Here is a 22,078-nt window from a genome sequence, read left to right on the forward strand (position 1 = left end):
TCTTGATAGCACTGGACTTTACTTCCATCACCAGTCACATCCACAACTTGGCGTTGTTTTTGCTTTGGCTCTGTCTCTTCATTTTTTCTGGAGCTATCTGTCCACTCTTCTCCAGTAGCCTACTGGGCACCTACCAACCTGGGGAGTTCATCTTTCAGTGTCCTATCTTTTTGCCTTTCTATACTGTTCATGGGGCTCTCAAGGCAAGAATACTGAAGTGGTTTGCCATTCCCTTCTCCAGCGGGCATCATTTTGTCAGAACTCTCCACCATGACCCGTCTGTCTTGGGTGGCCCTACACAGCATGGCTCATAGTTTCATTGAATTAGACAAGGCTGTGGTCCATGTGATCAGTTTGATTAGTTTTCTGTGATTGTGGTATTCATTCTGTCTTCCATCTGACACATAAGGATAAGAGGCTTATGGAAGCTTCCTGTTGGGAGAGACTGACTGTGGGGGAAACCGGGTCTTGTTCTGATGGGCAGGGCCATGCTCAGTAAATCTTTAATCCAATTTTCTATTGATGAAACCTTAACTGGCAGAGATAAAATTTGAATTCCCAAAGTGCTTCCTTTGGATGCAGGACTAATCTAGACTCCAAGGTCTTCTACTTTCAGCCATGTGTCCTTGGACAGAGTTCCTGACCATTCCTCCCAACCTTTCCAGAGCTCACCTTCGTAAGGACTAACATGGGTGTTCTTCTACTTCCCCAGGCAGCTCTGGATTTCTTAACATAGTATTTGGCAATGTTAATTAATTGCCTTTCTTTTAGTCTGCTCTAAACTGTGCTCAAAACACTGAAGTGCTAAGCTCCATACAGGATATATCCAGAATTATGGGCCCAGGAGAAAAGATATTACTGTAAGAAACTGAAATAAGAGTCAACATAATCTTATTGCATTGGCCATCTGGGGAAATCATCCTAGGATGTTACCCACAGTTATGGATAACTTGTGATGTAAGACTTAAGGTGCCATCCCAAAATGTTCTCCACAATGTGTCAATCCAAATAACAGCTATCATCAGATCATCAACAAACTTGCCACATGCATTACCTTAAGAAATGTAATGACAAATGCTTCTAGTTTGCAGTAAAATTGTCCACGAGATTGGTGCTCTAATTCTACATAACGCCAACTTCTATGACAGACAAGTCCTTGGATAGGAGAAGGGCAATTCATCAAGTCATCACTCGAGAATCTTCAGTTCCTCATCACAAACCTGGGACTCCTGGAGCAACCTTGTCACGTGTAGCACAATCTTCTGAGTATATAAACACAAAGGCGAGTCTGCCAGCCACACTCTCCCACCGCTAATTAATACATCAACACTCCAGTTTGTACATTGGTCTCTTGGGGGCTTTGTACACGTGAATTGATTCCTTAGCCTAATCCCCTCTGGGAAAATGAATTGAATTCTGTTCTTGAAAAGCTGAGCTATACAATCTGTGCTATCCAGACTCCCACACTGGCAGTACTCTAAGTGCCCTGGAACCCCTAACGACAATACCTATGTATTGGTGCCTCACCGACCATGTAGGAGGGGAGTAACTTGCAACCCCTTTACCCCCCACCAGACCCTCCTCTGCACTACTTACCAACTCCGCTCCCTCCAAGCAAGGAGGAGTTACTGCTCTGGTCAGATTTTTTTTTTTTTTTCTGGTCAGATTTAGACATCTGACAGGCCACTGACAAGACAGGGTGGTCCTTAGCAGCCTGACTGACCTCTTTACCCCCTTCCCCCAGTCACCTGGCTCTCAGGTATGGCCTGCATCTCTCCACCTCCTCTGAGATAGGAGTACAACTGGGATGACAGACCTGATCACTTTCTACTCTGTTCCCACAGGCTCAACGGAATACCCGGTTTCAATGCTCATCTTAGCGATAAGATAGGTTTGAATGGAATAGGATATATCTTTTGACCTTAAGCACAAGTCACCTTTCTCTTTCTAACTTTTATCAGAGAACCCTCGCAAAACCCCATCCCCTTAAATCCTAAAAACTTGCCAACTGGTTTCATTTATGTTAGTCTAATTTTCCCAAAGAGAATATAATCTCCCTGAAAATGTGGCTGATTTCTGGATTCTTCCTGTACTTTTTTTTCTTTCATAGTGCCCAGCACTAAATATTTATTCACTGAGGCCATTTAACCTTCACTTAGTATAGATATATTTATTTTTATCTTAAGCCTCTGATCTTTTTTCACTAGCCCAAATCAATCATCATAGTTGGGTTCTTGGTGCCAATGCAATTATAACGCAAATTCAACTTGAAGTGGAATTGTGGGACAGGACTAATTACAAGGTGATCCTTGAAGTGACCCAAAGTATAGTTATACTAAGAGTTCCTAACAAAAATTAACAAAAATTTTTAAATTCTTACAGAAAAGGCACAGCTCCCCTAAAATTCATTTGAACATTCTAATTTGAAAAACATTGATGACTACACAGAATAAATCAGAGATGATGAATAGATGCCAATAACAGATAAAGAGGTATCAGATATCCACACCCTCAAAGTACACATATTACTTGAACTTCAAGGACCAAAGTGAATTAATATTCATGAGGAAGAAAGAGACAGCCAGTTTAGGGAGAGAACTACCTAGGGCAACAAAGGACACCCAGGGAGGAAGGGGGTGTGGGATGAGTTGGGACATAGGAATTGACATATATACAGTATTGATACTGTGCATAACATAGACAACTAATGAGAACCTACTGTATAGCTCAGGGAACACTACTCAGTGCTCTGTGGGGACCTGAATGAGAAGGAAATCCAGAAAAGAGAGGACATGTGCAAATGTAGAGCTGATTCACTTTGCTGTACAGTAGAAATTAACACAACATTGTAAAGCAATCATACTCCAATGAAAATTAATAAAAACTAAAAAGGATATCGATAAATACAAAAAGCTATGACAAATCTAGACAGCATATTGAAAAGCAGATACATTACTTTGCTGACAAAGGTCCATCTAGTCAAAGCTATGGATTTTCCAGTAGTCACGTATGGATGTGAAAGTTGGACCATAAAGAAGGCTGAGTGTCAAAGAATTGATGCTTTTGAACTGTGGTGCTGGAGAATATTCTTGAGAGTCCCCTGGACTGCAAGGAGATCAAACCAGTCAATCCTGAAGGAAATCAGTCCTAAATATTCATTGGAAGAACTGATGCTGGAGCTGAAGCCCCAATACTTTGGCCACCTGATGCAAAGATCTGACTCATTAGAAATGACCCTGATGCTGGGAAAGATTAAAGGCAGGAGGAGAAGGAGACGACAGAGGGCAAGATGGTTGGATGGCATCACCAACTCAATGGACATGAGTTTGAGCAAGCTCCAGGAGATGGTGAAGGACAGGGAAGCCTGGTGTGCTGCAGTCCATGGGGTTGAAAAGAGTCGGACACAACTCAGCAACAAACAACAAAATACAAAAAAAAACAAAAACAAAAAACAAAGGAGACCCAAGTCAGATCTCCTGCCATGGTTTCCTGAAGTTTCCCGATTCTTGGCTGGGTCACGAGCCTGACACAGCTGGGTGTGTGGTCAGGGAGCAGGCTCTGCAGTGACACTGCCCATATTCCAGTCCCAGTTCCACACCACCAGCTGTGGCTTGGGAAACTTGCTGGACTTCTTCAGCCTCCCTCTCCCCATCTGTAGTACTGGGATTACAATGGCTTACTTACGTACGGGACACACAGCATGCAGCTAATTATCCTGGGGCCTTGACTCTTATTAACTTTCCAGAGCCATTCTTCAGACCTCCCTATCAACAGAGAAGAGGACTCCTCCTCTGGCTTAGGCTAACCCTTCCATCTTGGCCTGGGACTCCACCATCCTTCCCCCACTTTGCAGAGGCACTCAGCTGGTTACCTCTTCCCTGTCTGCTACACACATCCATTCAGCATCCCAGTGCCCTCTTTCACCTTAAAATCTCCTCCATCAACATGATATCCCTCTGCAAATACTTTCCTATATCTATCTTGTTCTTCAGAGAAACTAGTAGAAAAAGTGGTAGGGTAATTTTTTTCAAAGGCCAATTCATAACAGCGTTATAAACGCTACACCTATCCTCTGTTCATTTCTCCACTCTGGCAGCCTCGAGACTGACCCGCACTCCACTGAAATTGCTCTCCACAGGCTGGCAGCGCTTCCCAGATGCCAGATCCAATGGCCATGTGTCACTGACAGTTACGTACTGGACAGCAACATTAGACTACACTGAGCCCTCTCTCCTGATGTTCCGTTCCCTAGGGTTTCATGATACCACAGTCTCCTTATTTTCTTCCCACCTCCTTAATCACTTTTTCTCTACTTGTCCCCTAAACACTGATATTTTCAGGGCTCAAAATTTGACTTTCTTCTCATCTGTCTGCTTACATGCCGATTTCATTGCCTTCCTGGATGAGTTTATGATTCCAAAATTTACAGCTCCAGCCCTGGTTTCTCTCTTATATTCCAGTTTGCCACTTAGCCAAATGCCTGTGTATCTTCACTTGAATGTCCTACAAACATCTGAAATTCCACGTACGTGAAACTAAACACCTACATTTCCTTCCGAAATCTACTACTACTCTTGTCTTTCCTACGCCCATATCTGACAAATCAAAAATGTACTTTTGCATTTGGAAATGTGAGTTTTTTGAACCTCAAGCACACACATGTATATACACACATCAAAATTTTAGCAGGATTACTCCAAAGTGTTCGGAGTGTTTTTAAAGGGCCTAGAAAAGGAAGGAATCCTATCCCCTTCCTCTACCTGAAAGCAGACTCAGTTCCTTTTCAATGAGATTTACCTTTTTATCTTTAACACTCATCCCCGGATATCATCTCTTCCAAGAAGGCTTCCCTGAGCCCCTGAGAGCACGATACACAGCTCTCCTCCATGACCCCCTATTTCGACCTTTGCACTGTTGAATATCTTAGTAACTTACATCATCGCCACCAGTTAACAGAGCTTTCTCCCTCACCAGGATCTGGGCTACTGTTTTATTAATATTTATCTTTGTAATCCCAGTGCCTGACATAAACAAGCGCTCAATGACATTGGCAGAATGACTGCACGGCAAATGCTAAAAAGCTGGATGAGGCAGGAAGAGTCCATGATTGAAATTAGAGGCTGAGCATTTTACTTCAGATGCTGTGACTCCCTATGTGACCTTGGAAAGTCTTCTTACTTCCAAGCCTGGGTTTTTACGTCTTTTAAGGAAACTGGAACAACAACAGTACCACCTTCCTCATAGGGTTACTGAGACAATTAAATGAGATGAAGTCCATAGCATTTCCTAGCAGGTTCTGTAATATTTTGGGGAATCTATTGGGTCGGTGAATAGAAGGCAACAGAGCAGGGGAGGTGGAAAGAAGACAGAGGATATTAACAAAGTTCTATTTGGCTTCCCTGGTGGCTCAGACGGTAAAGCATCTGCCTGCAATGTGGGAGACCCGGGTTCAATTTCTGGGTTGAGAAGATCCCCTGGAGAGGGAAATGGCAATCCATTCCAGCACTCTTGCCTGGAAAATCCCATGGAGGGAGGAACCTGATAGGCTACACTCCATGGGGTTGCAAAGAGTCCGACATGACTGAGTGACTTCACTCACTCATGTGATATAAACTCCAGTTCCCTAACTCCTCCATTTTGAAAATGAAAAGCATGTCAGGATAACAAAGATAATCCAAAGGATCATTGGCTAACAATGTGATCAGGGATTAATGGGGTTTAGGTTGGAGGAGGCATTGAATAGATAGGAATGGAATACTGGTGGCTTTGTGGTGCTTGAGCTTTCTCAGGAGGTGAGGAGAAGGGCCAAAGACCTGGAGCACTAGAATATGTTTTCTCCCCGAAAAAAGATCACAGTGCTATACCTAACCCAAATGGAATTAAAACGGTTAAAGTCACAAAGCAGCTCAGCATTCATTAGGGATTCGGGCACAGGCGATGCTCAAGCACTAATATTAACTATGGTTCTTAGCCTTTGGAGTTGGTGAGATGAACCCAGCTTCCTGCAGACCAAACACTTATGCTAATTGAGGAGAAACTTTCTGAAAAAAAAAAAAAAAAAAAAAAAGGCAGCCAAATCTAAGAGACCTGTCAATGCCAGGGTCATCAGTGAAGTGATAACCAGCAAAGAGCTGAAATCAAAGGCTGCATCTGCCTCCCCGTGCACATTCTGTTCAGTGGGAGCCCACGGTGGTCACAGCTCCTTTAACAATATTTATAATGAAGGAACGACGTTGGAGATGTCAACCTTGATTATTCATAAAGCTTCCTCCTGCTCAGATCCACCCCGGGGCTAACAGTAAAAGTACCTGATTCCCAATTCTCAAACACAAAAGCATACAGAGCTTGAAAGAGGAGCTGACTAATAAAGTTTGCATATCCCTAAGAAAAAGAGCATACAAGGAAGAAGAAAAGGAATGGCAAGATTAAACAAAAACAGTAAGCTTGGATGGGAAATGATAAAAATTTTAAAAGGCAAGAACTTAAATCTATTTTCCTCTTTTTTTCCTAACGTCCTTGTTCATTTACATTTCAGTATAAGCCATTCGGAGGAAACAGCTGTTTCATCTCCCGACTAGAACGCTGAGGTGCTTTGAACACTTGCTGTGGGAGCATAATGTTGCTAAACTCTATTCTGGAGAGGAGTCTAGTGGCTTTAAACTGTGAGGAGAGGCAGAGAGAGGCCTTCCTCTCTGGTTCCATTAGACAAGGAGGCCTCAGAGCAGAGGCTTTGAGGACTCACTGAGGTGGTCTATGTAGGGTGAAGAGTCCCAGGCCAGCTCTGGAGTTTACACCCACCTTCTCCAGCCCCCTAGATCTCTACGACCTAGTTACTTCTTTCTCAGTTTCCTCATTTGTAAGATGGGAAGAATAATACCACCTCCTCCTAGGGCTGCTGAGAATATTTAATAAATGAGGAAAATAAAACCCAGAGCTGGGATGATGAAAAAGTTAAAGCGTTAGTCTCTCAATTGTGTCTGACTCTTCGCGACCCCATGGACTGTAGTCCCCCAGACTCCTCTGTCCATAGAATTCTCCAGGAAAGAATATTGGAGTGGGTAGCCATTCCCTTTCTCCAGGGGATCCTCCCAACCCAGTGATTGGACCTGGGTCTCCTGCACTGCAGACAGATTCTTTACTGTCTGAGTCACCAGGGAAGCTGGGATGATAGTCAGCACTTAATGCCACTTGGGCTTCACTTGTAGCTTAGTCGGTAAAGAATCTACCTGCAGTTCCAGAGACCCAGGTTCTATCCCTAGTTGGGAAGATCCCCTGGAGAAGGAAATGGCAACCCATTCCAGTATCCTTGCCTGGAAAATCTCATGGACAGAGGAGCCTGGTGGGTGCAGTCCATGGTGTCGCAAAGAGTTGGGCACAACTGAGCGACTAACACTTATTAATGCCACTTACTTGCTGTTGTTATCAATCCCGAGAAGTCTGGTCAAGTAGAAATTGAATTATTCGCTTTTGGAGTTGATTTTAATAGAGCTATGGTTTGAGCTTATGGTAATAACATGCTGTCAAATATCCTAACTCTTCTCTCCTGGGCACACACTGGATCAGATTCCTGGTTCCCTATGGTTGGATAGGGTTGTGTGACTAGTTCTGACAAATAATTGTGAGAAGAAATACCATGTATCACTTTTAAGCTAGAGCTTTAATCGGCAGTGTAAAACCTGCCAGAACTCTCTTGCTGTTGCCATGATACCTGCAAATGTTCAAAATTATGGACCATTCCATCAACCTGTTCCAGGTTTATAAATCTCTTGAATTTTAGCTGATTTAATATCTTTTCTCATTTTTGGAAACCCTTGCTGCTGCTGCTGCTAAGTCACTTCAGTCGTGTCCGACTCTGTGTGACCCCATAGATGGCAGCCCACCAGGTTAGTAGCTATTCAAATATTGGTTCTGCCTCATTATCTCTATTGCATGTGACCACAAAAGACATGTACAGGGTGTTCTTGCAGCAAATGTTCACAATAGTTAAAAATGAGAAGCAACATCAAAATTCATCAATAAGAGGATCACTAAAGTGAATTATATTCCTTCAGTGAAATATTACATAGTAGTTAAAATGTGAACCAACAATATACAAATAAATATGTACAATTCACAAAAATCTCATAAGAATAAAGTATTTTTTAACATATAAAAATGCTACCTATATTTAGAGGCACATAAAAATGTAGTTAAAAGTATAAAAGTATGCACGCGTGTATGCTCAACTGCTTCAATTGTGTCCAACTCTTTGTGACCCTATGGACTGTGGACTCTGGGCTCCACTGTCCATGGGATTCTCCAAGTAAGAATATTGGAGTGGCTTGCCATGCCCTCCTCCAGGGGATCGTCCTGACCCAGGGATCGAATCCACAGCACCTGCATTGTAGGCAGATTCTTTACTGCTGAGCCACTGGGGAAGCCAATATAAAAGTATACATGAGAATTATAAATATAAAATCAGAATAGAGGTGGCTTCTGAAGGAAAAAAAAAGTATTACAATCTGAGGTTGAGTATTAACTCTAAATATAACATCTTATTACTTTAAAAAGAAAAATATGAAGCATATATCACAAAAAGATTATTATAACTGTGTATGTTTGAAATTTTTCAAAATTTTTAAACAAACATGACTAAATGAACATATAAAGATACATGCCAAGGCATGTTCTGCTAAATAACAGAGTCATTCCTGAACACATTCAAAAGGTACTTATTATGTCGGTCCATCTCTACAGAGATCCAAAACTACAGTAGGTTAGACAAGTCATAAATTTCTCTTCTGTGATCACAGTCTAGGAGCTGGTCGTCCAGGACTGGCCCCACAGTTCTGGCATCTTCAACCCCATGTTTCCATATCAAGATAGATCGATGCTCCACCATCTCCATCACATGTACAGAAGAGCCAATGGGAGAGCAAGAAAATGTCAAGGAGACTACACTTCATTCCTTTTAAGGTTATAACATGAAATTGCCACACATAGCTCCTTCTCATATCATATTTGTGAGAACTTTACTGCATGGCCACATCTTGTAAGGGAATGTGACAAAAGTACTTACTCTCTGGCTGGGAAACCACACAACCAGCTAAACTTTGCAGTTCTGTTGGGTTGGCCAAAAAGCTCGTTTGGATTCATCCATCACATGTTACAGAAATACCCAAAAGGACTTTTTGGCCAACTCCAATACTACTAAAGGAAGAATTAAAGAATGGATACAGCTGAACCACTAGCCACCTCTGCCATAAGGATAGATCAGGCGGAACTATGACAGAGGTACAGCAGGAACATTTACAAAGGGGAAACTTGTCCTTCTGACTTTATCTTGGGATCCAACCTCACAAATAGTCCCTGCTCATCTTTCATTTCCAGAGGTGCCTAGCTCTAGTCTTACTCAGCTGTCCTGCATCCCATAAGCACCTTCCAAGAGCAAGACACTCTATGAGGTGCTATAAGTTCAAAGATGGAATGACATGGACCCTGCCTTCACCTATGGTCAGCACTAAAATGGTAGTATCGGTTTAATCTGAGCTTTGGGGTGGATCTATGAGCCAGCCAAAAGAGCCTCTGAAGACTTCTCTGTAAAGTCTCTCCAGGCTTTACAGAGCATGTGGTCCTGGAATTGAGGCTTGCAGTTTGCGAAGGAAGCTCTCAGGGAGATAAGGTTCTGACCAGAGAGAATAAAATATGCAAAGAGAAGGGGAAGCATAACATGTACAAGAAAACAAAGATGTTCAGTGTGATGTAAATTAATAACACAGTGAGCCAAAAAGGAAGCTGGTAGCTTGCGTGAGGTCAGATCATGGGCAGTCATTCACATGGAGGCATTTGGATTTTATCCTGCATATACAGAGGTAGCCAGTAACAAATTGTGAACCAAGGAAGGGACAATGTTATAATAGGTGTGTTAGATCACTCTGAAAATAATGTGGAAGATGGATCAGGAGGTAAAGAGAACTATTAATAGGAAAAAAAGGCAGGGGTCAACAGTTTGGGGGATGGGGAAAGATGAGTTCAAATTGCACCTCATTTGCTTTGAGGTCCCCAAAGGACAACCAGTTTGAGATGGCTGGTAAATATGGTGTTAGATACACGTGAAGCTCTGGAGAGTTCTGGTTTCCACAGCCTGTTACTCCTTGAGTTTGCAGTTTCTCGGACAGATAAGACACTTTTCAGCCTCAGCACTCATTTCTGCTTCTCTTTTCACAGGCTGGTCTGCCATTCCATGGCAGTCGAAAACTCGTGTCCCCAGCCAGTTCCCCTACTACCCAGTGAACTGGTCCCCATTATACTCTACTGTCCCCATTATATTGTGCTGGCGGCACAGGCTGGAAATTCAAATCTAGCTGAATATCTTACTAACGGAGTAATGTCAGCCTGAAGGGGCACCTCTGGGGTGAGCACCCGGCTTTCATTTGTCCCTGTCATGTTGAGCAGCTTTATCAGACAAGATGAAGGCAGACAAAGCATCATCAACCCATTTCCAATGACGCCAAGACATTACAGGCAAATTTGTGGATGTCAGGTGGACAGTTCAGAGAAAACTAAATATGCTAAAATCAACAAGATAAAATAGAATGGGAAAACATGGAAAGCTTGTCAAATAAATGAATTGCAAAAGTAAACTTGTGGGGAAATCCTGCTAAAGGTGTTTGCTACCCAGAATATTTAAGTCTTCTAAAGGATGCTGGAAAATGTTATCCAGAGCATAGCAACCACCATTTCTCAGGGCTCAATCAGCAAAACAAACCTGAATCTATTTTCCAGGGAGATGGTTTCCACTTTAAATAAAATAGGTGACCAATGATCTCTGTTAATCACTGTTCTATTCTACAAGTATTCCCATTCACTCACTCTAGATCTCTGGACACACAGCTTCATTTCTCTATAAATATCTTTCTAGAAATGTTATTTCATAGTTACCTGTTCATCTATGTATTTTTATAAGTACTAATCAAGACTTGAGACAGCTTCCAGTCTGTCATCTGACCAAGCTTATCCGTATTAGATAGCCCCTTGACTAATGTTCACAAAGTCCACTGTACTTCTCTCTCAAACTTTCATCGCCATTGTAGTTCATTATGTCAACAAGTTTCAATGTTTGTAAGCTTCATGACTGATTCATTAGTCTGTCTCCAGTGCCTCATGCAGAGCTGGCCCGTAGTAGGCACAGAATAAATATGTATAGAAAGAGTGAATAAATAAAAGAAAAAGTAAACGACTGACACCCAACAAGATTCATAACCTGACCCCCCTACACTGTGAGTGGTAATGTAAATTGGTACAGCTACTATGGAGAACAGTTTGGAGCTTCCTCAAAAATCTAAAACTTGAGTTACCACATGATCCTGCAATCCCACTGTGGGGCATGTATGTGGATAAAACTAATTTGAAAAGATATATGCACCCCCAACATTCATAGCAACACTATTTACAACAGCCAAGACATGGAAGCAACCTAAACATCTATCTATAGAAGAATTTATGGTAGGGACTTCCCTGGAGGTCCAGTGGTTAAGACTCTGTGGTTCCACTGAAGGGGGTGTGGGTTTGATCTCTGGTCAGGGAACTAATATCCTGTATGTGCTGAGGTGCAGCCAAAGAATAAATAAAATAAAAAATAAAAAAGATACAGTAAATATATGCAATGGAATATTACTCAGCCACAAAAAAAGAATGAAATAATGCCCTTTCCAGCAACATGGATGGACCTAGAGATTGTCATACAAGTGAAGTGAAGTCAGAAGAAAGTGAAGTCAGAGTTGTGAAGTCAGAGAAAGACAAATATCATATGATACCTCTTATATGCAGAATCTAAAAAAAATATATACAAATGAACTTATTTATAAACAGAAATAGAGTCACAGATATAGAAAACATCTACAAAGAGGAAAGGTGGGGAAAAGGGATAAATTGGGAGTTTGAAACTGACAGATATACATTACTATATTTAAAATAACCAACAAGGACCTACTGTATAGCAGAGGTAACTCTATTCAATATTCTGTAATAATATAAATGGGAAAATAATTTGAAAAGAACAGATACATGTATATGTATAACAATCATTTTGCTGTACATCTGAAACTAACACAATGTAAATCAACTACAGTCCAATATAAAATAAATCTGAAAAGTTATCATTACCAAAGGGGAAACGGGGTGAGGAAAGATAAATTAGGAGTTTGGGATTAACACATACACACTACTATATATAAAATATAGATTGCCAACAAGGACCTAGTATATAGCACAGGGGACTATACTCAATATCTTGTAATTACCAATAATGGAGATCAATCTGAGGGACTTCTCTGGTGGTCCAGTGGCTAAGACTCTGCATTCCCAAAGCAGGGGGCCTAGGTTTGATTCCCAGTAAGGGAACTAGAACCTGCATGCCTCAACTAGGACCCAATGCAGTCAATTAAATAAATATTTTTTAAAAAGAACCTGAAAAAGAATAAATATATACATACACAGATATATTCAATTTGTGGTATACCTGAAATCAATACAACACTGTAAAACAACTATACATCAATAAAATTTTTTTAAAGATTCATAATCTATATTAGTAACACAAGATAATGTCAAAGCTCTTTTTTGTGCAACTATTTCATGATGGGAGAATAAATTCTTTTAATCACTTTTTTTTTTTTTTTTTACTAACTGTTCATCATTACTCATGTCCATCTTGTCAGCTGTTTCTACTTAAATAAACTACTTCTAGACACCAGCAACAGAGGACTTGTCTGAGAGAGAAAAGTAGCAAAGGATATATAATATTGTCACCTGCTCTCCGGCACTATAAATTCTGCTTGTATAAAGTAGATGCTCCAGAAGAGAAAGACAGTCAGTCTCTCCTTTGCTCACATTCATGTTCATTTTTTAGCTAGAAAAAAATCATTGTTAAAATTCCAAGCAAAAGGCCTTATGCATAAGGCATGAATAAAAGACTATTTGCTATATAAGAGCTGATTTGGCTATGAACAGGAGAAAGGTGGAAAGAGAGAGAGAGTCCGGAGGTAATTCAAAGAATGCGACAGAATGTAAGTGAAGCTAATCGCATCAATTCTCTTTGAACAGCTCCTGCCCTTTTTTATTACAGATTCCATGTGCAGCTGGTGACGTGGCTCTGCTCCACACTCAACTTATAGCCATCAAAAATTCTCTCTGCGGAACTTCCATGGAGGATTCCGTCTGGTGTAAGTGAGACACATTTCATTTTTACAGTGGCCTAATTAAGGTGTTCCAGTCCACATTGGTTCCATAAACTGTACCATAAAAAGCTGCTATTTACAAATTTTGCAAGCAAGCAATGGATTCCACTACCCTACGAGGAGCAAAATGCCATTTAAAAATTGCCATCGTGGAAGAGCACTGGACAGGTTGTCAGCAACCCACTTCATTCGGTAAAGACCAACCCAGATTCCTGCCTGCCTAGATGCTGGAACTTCTCCACCAGGTAGCTCAAATTGTTAATTTTAAAATGCTCAAATTTTAGCTATCCTCACCTCTATTCCAAAGACCCAAGAAGTAGTTTCAGAAGATGACCAGTTCCTCCCATACCAACAGACACAGGAAGTGAGGGAGCCATTTTTCACCCTCAAAAGGATTAGCTCATTAACTGAGGATCCAAAGCTCCAGGTAACATCCAACCTCAAGTAAGTAGCCCCAGCCACTGCCACTCCTGGTGACATAAAGTGACATTTCACAAAGTGTTTTACTGCTTAATGTTTTATTCCTTTAAGCATCTGGAGGTTATGATCACCCTTTAAAGTGAAAGTCAAGTCTCTCAGTCGTGTCCAACTCTTTGCAACCCTATGGACTGTAGCCTGCCAAACTCCTCCATCCATGGGATGATCACCTTATACCATAGTTTTATTTTAATTCATTTCACAGTTGGGTCATCCTCATTTTTAATATGTGGAAAAACAGACCTTTAAATATAGGTTTCATAAACAAACTTTTCATTCCAAAGCCTCTCCCTCTTTTTTTGTCTCAATTTCTTTGTACCAGAAAAGGTTGCTTGCTTGTTTTGTTAACTTGTGTTATCAAGTAGAAACAGTATTTCCAAGCAGACAGGCAGCAGGTAAAGCAGGTCAGTCTTCCGCCCCTTTTTATATGGTTCACGGGCTTCTCAAGCAAGAATACTAGGGTGGTTTGCCATTCTCTCCTCCAGGGGACCACATTTTGTCAGAACCCTGCACTGTGATCTGTCTCTCTTGGGTGGCCCTGCATGGCATGGCTCATAGCTTCATTGAGTTATGCAAGCCCCTTCACCATGACAAGGCAGTGATCCATGAAGGGGAAAGACTGAAGGCAAAGGAGAAGAGGGCGGCAGAGGATGAGATGATTGAATAGCATCACCAACTCAAGTAGACATGAACCTGGGCAAACTCTGGGAGACAGTGAAGGACAAGGAAGCCTGCAGTCCATGGGTCGCAAAGAGCTGGACACAACTTAATAACTGAGTAACAACTTCTTCCCCTGTGTGAGTGCTATAGAGCAGAGGTATCTGCTTTACCATTAGGGCAGATTTGAATACCCACTCAGGACAGAAAAAGGATATGGGTCTCATTTTTCAATAAGTACATGTCAGAAAGTAATCCAAAATTAGGCAACTGTGCAACCATTCTTGTGACCACTTAAAAATAAAGCACCATTCACAACCCAGAATGGGAGACTTTTTCTTTCCTAAAGAAACATATTATGTGAACATTTTAAATACCCTAACAAACATTCAGGCAGGCTTGCAGAAACTTTAGCCTACTCACTAAAACATTTGGGCTGTCATATATAAATTTCACGCCCCTTCAATGGAAATGACCATTCAGAAGGCAAAAAAAAAAAAAAAGTTGAGGGTTACATTGGCCAAATTCTTTGGTTGCCAGCTTTAAAGTTTTTCCTTCCTGTGAAAGGCATTCATACATTTAAAGGACTCTGTCCACTGTCCCCCACCTCTTCTGTTTTGTCAACAGCAACAACCTAAGAAATAAAATGTATAAAGCACCACACAACACATCCTCCAAACTCATTTCTTCAACCATCTATCGATCATGCAGTGCTTCTTACCTACTGAAGATTTCAAATACTTCTTAACTATGGCTTCCATTCCATGCCTGCATGCTCAGTCTCTAAGTCGTGTCCAACTCTTTGTGGCCCCATGGACTGTAGCTCGCCAGACTCCTCTGTTCCTGGGATTTCCCAGGCAAGAATACCAGAGTGGGTTGCCATTCCCTTCTCTAGGGAATCTTTTTCCAACCCAGGGATTGAACCTCTGTCTCCTGTGTTGGCAGGCAGATTTTTACCACTGAGCTACCTGCGAAGCCCCTCCAAACCACAACTGTACCTAAATCAAAGATAAGGTATATTGGAATTGAGAAGAAAGTAAGAAATTCAGATTCTTTTTTCCATCTCCAATGGCCAGGACACTTGAAGGATGTCCTTTTACATTTTTAATCCCAGTTCCCTAGAAGCAAAATGTGTAAGTATTCATAGCATAAAACAAAGGGAATCAAAAGAATAATTTCATGCCACAACTATTATTATGAGTGATAAAATGGCTAGTTAGAAGGCAATTCACACTTTAACCACTTTTGGAAACAGATGGTTCTAAATGTGACTAATTTTCCTCAACATTTAACAGCAACATCAGAAATTAAACATGTTACAGAAACCATTAAGGTTCGGTCCCACCCCTGTTTTTACCAGTGTTGTCTACTAGGGAAATCATACGACATTAACGCATTTACATTAATTGAAGGAGGAAACGTGAAGAAAGACAAGAATTAGCTATTCACTGCATACTCCAAAGGGAAGGCTGGCTTCTTCTTTCCCATTTCAAACCAAACACTTGCTGGTTTCGCTTTTGGCCAAGAAAGTTGATGGATCAAATTCAGGTTTTAAAATAAATTCCCTTAGCTAGAATCCTGATGCATTCCCAGGAACTATAGTATATTTCCACCTCAGAAGAATAAGAATATCCTACTTGTAAACATCTTTGTCTATCAAATATTAAGAGGGCTTGAAGCAGCAATCCCAACTCTAATCCTGGTTTTGTCTGAACCTACAGCAAACAATCAAGGAAGAATGCAGATTTATTCACTCCTCCTAGTGGCTTCCCCGGTGGCTCAGATGATAAAGAATCTGCCTGCAATGCAGGAGACCCAAGTTTGATGCCTGGGTTGGGAAGATCCCCTGGCAAAGAGAATATCCTTGCCTGGAGAATTCCATGGACTGAGGAGCCTGGTGGGCTACAGTCTATGGGATCACAAAGATTCCGACACAACTGAGTGACCAACACTTTCACTTTCACCTGGTGGTTTGCAAAGGCACTGTTTAAACTCCAAGCCTTGACATGCATTGGCTGTACTGACTTTTCTCAACTAGCCAACTTCAGTGAAAACTGTTTCCCCAAGCCCTCCGTGTTCATATATGACTTAGATGATATAGAAATGTGAAGTGTTTGTAAAGGCTTCTTCTGAAATCCTTCACTCTAAAGATGTGATCATCATTAGCATCTCCTGTCCTTCTTTTTCAAGGATGCACTTAAAACAATTTATGAAGAAATACAGATATGGATGTTGTGTTTGAATCTCAAAAGGTCAACCTCAAAATAAGCAGGGGGATGAGGTGTCACCTACTATTCCCAACAAAGGCAGAGGGACAGCAAAAGTCCTGAGACAGGTGAATGAGGGTGAGGAAGGAAACGGGGAGCCTGGTGAGCTCAAAGCCTTAGGATCCTTTAGTCTGAGAAGATGGAGAATGAAAAGAGGGATGACCAAGGGTGACCAAAGTCTTTAAAGTCATCAGGAAGAGAGAAAGCATGAACAAGAGCTTGTTCACACAACTAGAATAGACTTGGGGGGACTTCCATGGTGGTCCAGTGGTAAAGAATATGCCTTGCAATCCAGGGAACATGGGTTTGATCCCTGGTTAGGGAACTAGGATCCCATAGCTGCAGAGCAATCAAGCCCAAGCATCACAGCTACTGAGCCTGCACCCACAGCCAGAGAGTTTATGCACCGCAGCTCAAGACGACACGCGGAAGAGGCCACAGCTGCAACTAGGCCCAACACAGCCGGATAAGTAAGAACTAGGGAAAGGCTGGGGGCCTGGAAAGAGGGGCGATTTTGACATTGCAAACAGAAGCATTTAGGATAAAACAGTGCTTTCCACAGAAAATTGATGTAAACAATTTCCTCCAGCCTCCTCCCTTTTGTAATGATTAAATGAACTAGTATCTGTAAAGCTCTAGAAGAGTATACATGTTAAGTGACCATGACTACTTATTATCAACATCATCATCATCAATTCCTTCTACCAAATTACAAGATCCTTAGAGACTGGGTTGTATCTCATTCCCATTTTAATTCCCGCATGGTGCCCTGCCCACACAGAACATGTGTCTGCTGGCCAACATTAAACAACCAGCTATGGGGTAAACTGATGTGGAGTGATGACCAGTTTCATGGTATAAATACCCCCATCAGGATGAAGTTCAAGCAACCAAGATGATGTCATTGAAAATGGTATTGGGAAGAGATACACATCATCCTTTCTTGGGGGCTGTAAAAGCTGCTCCAGTCCATGCCCGGATTCATTTAGTAAATAATTATGGAACTGGAAATGGGCCAAACCTTAAATGATTTTACACGATGGCCAGCAGAGAGCCAGGTACATGACTGTCAGGAGTAGAAGCATCTGTTCACCATCACCTGTACTCTCAGTAAAATTATCAGGTTTTTCTCCCAACCAAGAATTTGACCTCTTCATCACTCATTATGTCACTATATTCAAGGAATTCTACTTATAACTTTAGCAGAAAACCTTGTCATAACAGGATATATGGGAGCTGTATGTGCCCATAAACAAAAACTATGTGCTATGGTATTTCCTGTCACCAATAAAATGTATACTATGGGTTAATAAACCAGGAACACCAAGTAATAAATGAAATGAATATGAGTCACTCAAGAGAAAAAAACCACAAAGCATTAGAACACTTAGTGAATTCTCAGTTAATACAATCTCTTCTTGTGAAGAAGCCTTCCTTCTACACAGACTCAAGGCCCTGAATGGTCCTTGAATGGTCCACAACAACCCCTTCTTGATCTACTAATAGTCCAGTCCCACACTAGGTCCCTCCCAGGGCAGCTGCCTCAGCCACTTGGGCACGGGAGCAGGTCACCCTGGGGGTTCTGTCTCCCTGCCTTTCACTGAGCTCTCCCTAACCTTTACTGAAGGTACTCAGAAACAGAAATATACTTTGAACTGCTTTTCTGCTTAGCAAAATTAGTCTCTGAAATCTCTGCCTGAAATATGTTTTCTTTTCCTCCTCTTTTAAAATGAGGCCCAGCTTAAAGATTCTGAACTTAGCAGGAGACTACATTGGATCTCCTGCTAAGTGAATTGGTGGAGAGACTTCATTGATCACTGGTTGATCAATATGTCAGTCACGGAGCTGGGGATAAGATAAGGGTAGGATGCATGGATATTAAGACAAATATGATATGTTTTCTGACTTTAACAAGCTTGCCACCCAGTAGGAGAGCTAAACATACAAAACTCTAATATTTGATTTTAAGTAGATAATTTCAATATAATGTGATACAACAGGAAAACACATGGGCATTAGGTGCTGTAGGAACTAAAAGGAAGTCACTAAACACAGTCTGCAAGTTGGATGGAGTCACAGGAGGAGGCTTCCTATATAGATGAGCCTGACCCTGAGTTTTTGTTTGTTTTTTTTTTTAACGCAGGATTTATCAAGGCAGCACTTATACGCAGTAAAAATTATATTTTTAGGTATACAATTTTATGAATTTTAACAAATGCACATGGGTACACAGCCATTAGACCGATCAAGAGATAGAGTATTTCCATCCCCTTAAAATGTTCCCTTAAACTCTGTTGTGGTCAAACTCTTTCCTCCATGTTCAGCCACTGGCAATCCCTGATACAATTTCTATGCCTATAGTTCTGCCTTTTCCAGAATGTCCTCCAATAAAGGGAATCATAGAGTATGTAGCTCTTTGTGTCTAGCCTTTTTTATTCATCATAAATGCTTTTGAGACTTATCCATGTTGTTGTACACATCAGTAGTTTGTTCCTTTCTATCACTGAGTAATATTCCATTGTATGCAAGTCTCCCAGTTTGTTTATCCATACATCAGTTGAGAGCCTTTTGGACTGTTTTAATTTTGGGCAATTATAAATAATGCTGCTACAAACAAAAATAAAGTAAAATGAGCCCCAGCTTTGGTTGCTTTCATCTGCGAGGAGGAACACTATTTTTGTTGTCATTTCTGTTTCAAACTGCTCCGTCTTTCTCGGTGTACCTCCCTCAGTCTCCACTTGACTTCTCTCCGTCTCTGAGTGACTGTGAATTTCTGCGTGTCTATTTAATCAGAGTGCTTCTTCGGCATGAGATGTAACTTACAATGAAAAGCTGCTCTCAGTTAATGCCTCACTAACTGAACTCTTTCCTTTCTTTAAGAAAAAGTCTTCATACTTCAGGCAGAAATCGTCATACTCTTCCAGCACGTCATGTATCTCTCACCTCCAGACATCTCTGAATGTTTTTCCCTCCCAGTCCCAGTTACAATGGTCCATACCTCTCTTCTCCTTAAAGAAGACACACAGCTTTTCCAGGTCCAATAAACAGATAACCAAGACTGCAAAAAAAAAAAAAATTCATCAACCTAACCAAGTACAATAAAATGTAACTGGGGTTCAGATCCAGGCATCCATAAAGGACTATGTATTTGATTTCACTGAGTTTATTGTTCTAATACCAGGTGACATTCATCAGTGGATCAGTCTACAAATTATTAAATCTCATCAAAGAAGATTCCACACTCTTGCTTTCCTTGGCAGAAATAAATCCCTTGTTTAATATATGTGTGGAGACAAATTAATTCTTCTCCCTTTACATAATTCCTGCCAAAGAGAGCTCTATCATAACATATATCATGCAGATGCTTAAAAAATAGTGTCTTCTTTTTAATAGTCATTAAAAGGAGTTTTAAATTCATGAACTCTGGAGTCTGCACCCAAGTAGGAGGGATAATGGAACCAACTTATGAAGAGGGCTTGACAAAGGAGGCTCAAGGATTTACCAAAACATGTAATTTGGGAATCCCTGTTTAAGAAAACATAACACGGGCTTCCCTGGTGGTCCAGTGGTTAAGATCCACCTGGAAATGCAGGGGACATAGGTTCAATTCCTAGTTGGGGAAGATCCCACATGCTGCAGGGCAACTAAGCCTGTGTGCTGCAACTACTGAGCCCATGTGGCTACAGCCCATGATCTGCAACGGGAGAGGCCAGCACAGGGAGAAGCCTGCACACCGCAACTACAGTGTAGCCCCAACTTGCTTCAACTAGAGAAAGCCTGAGTGTAGCAATCACCAACTCGACGGACGTGAGAGTGAGCAAGCTCTGGGAGCTGGTGACAGACAGGGAAGCCTGGAGTGCTGCAGTCCATGGCCGACTGAACAACTGAACTGAACTGAGTATAGCAATGAAGACCCAGGGCAGCCAAAATAAAAATAATAAATACATCTTTAAAAAACACAACAATAATGAATATCAAATTAGGTATAAAAGAAAATCTTTACTTAACATGGGTATGTGCAAAGTGAGGAGTCCTGAAAATTATATTTCATAAGCTTCATGGTAAACTACCTCCCACCTAGGTTTTCCTAAGAGTCCCTACCAGTGCTTTCTACATGTTAAACCCATTACAGAGGGATGCCTACTTAATCATCACCCCATCCTTCTGAGAAATGCACTATTTCTAGCTTTGCTGCAAACTGAAGAGACCAAGGTTTTAAAAGGTTCAGCAACTTGTCCAAGGTCACAGTGCCATAGAGGATAGAGTTAGCACCTACCTCCAGCACCCTATGGTTGGCCAGAACACAATGTGGCCTCCTAAGACCGAAAGATTATACAGAAGTCTTCTACATTTCTTAACATTAGTTTATTTTTTATTCCATCCTAACTTTCCCAAGGAAAAAAAGGCACAAACATAAGAGTGTTTAAAGTGCACATAAATCTGGACCTTGAAGTTGCACAGAAGCAACTCCATCATTAGGTCTTACGTTTTCATCCCCAATTGCTCCAATTCAATTCTCCCAAACACAATGAGCCCCTTCATCAGTCATGGCCAAATGGGTTTCGAGTGGATGAAAGTTATCGCTGCTGGTTGTGGGGTTCTCCAAATCACTAAATTCAGATCATTTCGAATGTCAAACTGGCACTTAACAGGCAACAGCTGAGAATCTGACTTGATTTTATTTTGGAGTAAAATCCTTTCCGAGCTAAGGTATTATACGATAATTCCTCACATTACCTAGAAGTGTCATCAAATAGAAAATAAAGATATTCTTCACCTCCTTAAGTAATTCAGAAACATTGGAGATGATCCTTCTAATGCGGAAAGCTCAGGAATAAAGTTGCTCACTTTCAATGGGAGCATTAACTTCCTTAGGACCCAGAAGCTATCGGGTGCAGTGAAATAGGTAATTTAACAAATGGACCCTAAGAGGCAGAAAGAGCTAAGTATCTAATGTATCCACCACCAAATGTCATTTAAAACTGAAATGAAAGCCACAAAGACCTGTGCAAGCATGAATTAAGCTAATCAAGAGGGTTTACCAAACATACTGAACTTTACACACAACATACACATACACACAGAGCCTTGCTATAGCAACAGTACTGCTGTGTTCCAACCAAAAAGAGAGAGCTTTACATAGATTTGTCAATGCCATCCCTATTTTCAAAGCAATTTAAGAACAGTTTACTTGCTTAACAATTAAAAACCATTTGCTGTCAGTATGCATGGGTGCTCAGTTGTGTTCGACTCTTTGGAACCTCATGGACAGTAGGCCACCAGGCTCCTCTGTCTATGGGATTTTCCAGGCCAGAATACTGGAGTGGGTACCCATTTCCTTCTCCAGGAGGTCTTCCCAACCCAGGGAATCAACTCGTGTCTCCTGTATCTACTGCATTAACAAGTAGATTCTTTACTACTGAACCACCTGGGAAGCCCTTTGCTATCAGTAATGAGGGG

The 22,078-nt window shown here is 41.3% G+C and overlaps 1 long non-coding RNA gene across 2 annotated transcripts in view; it reads right to left on the reverse strand.

Annotated features, from left to right (window-relative positions):
- The window catches only part of LOC123464718, a 163,825-nt gene that overhangs the window by 93,802 nt on the left and 47,945 nt on the right, over nucleotides 1-22,078 (reverse strand). For both annotated transcript variants that reach the window (XR_006639760.1, XR_006639759.1), the window contains one exon: nucleotides 19,617-19,676. This is a non-coding gene — a long non-coding RNA (uncharacterized LOC123464718). The remainder of the gene's footprint in view (nucleotides 1-19,616; nucleotides 19,677-22,078) is intronic.

Source organism: Bubalus bubalis, chromosome 11 (assembly GCF_019923935.1).
Source record: "Bubalus bubalis isolate 160015118507 breed Murrah chromosome 11, NDDB_SH_1, whole genome shotgun sequence".
In the NCBI taxonomy this organism is placed as follows: domain Eukaryota; kingdom Metazoa; phylum Chordata; class Mammalia; order Artiodactyla; family Bovidae; genus Bubalus; species Bubalus bubalis.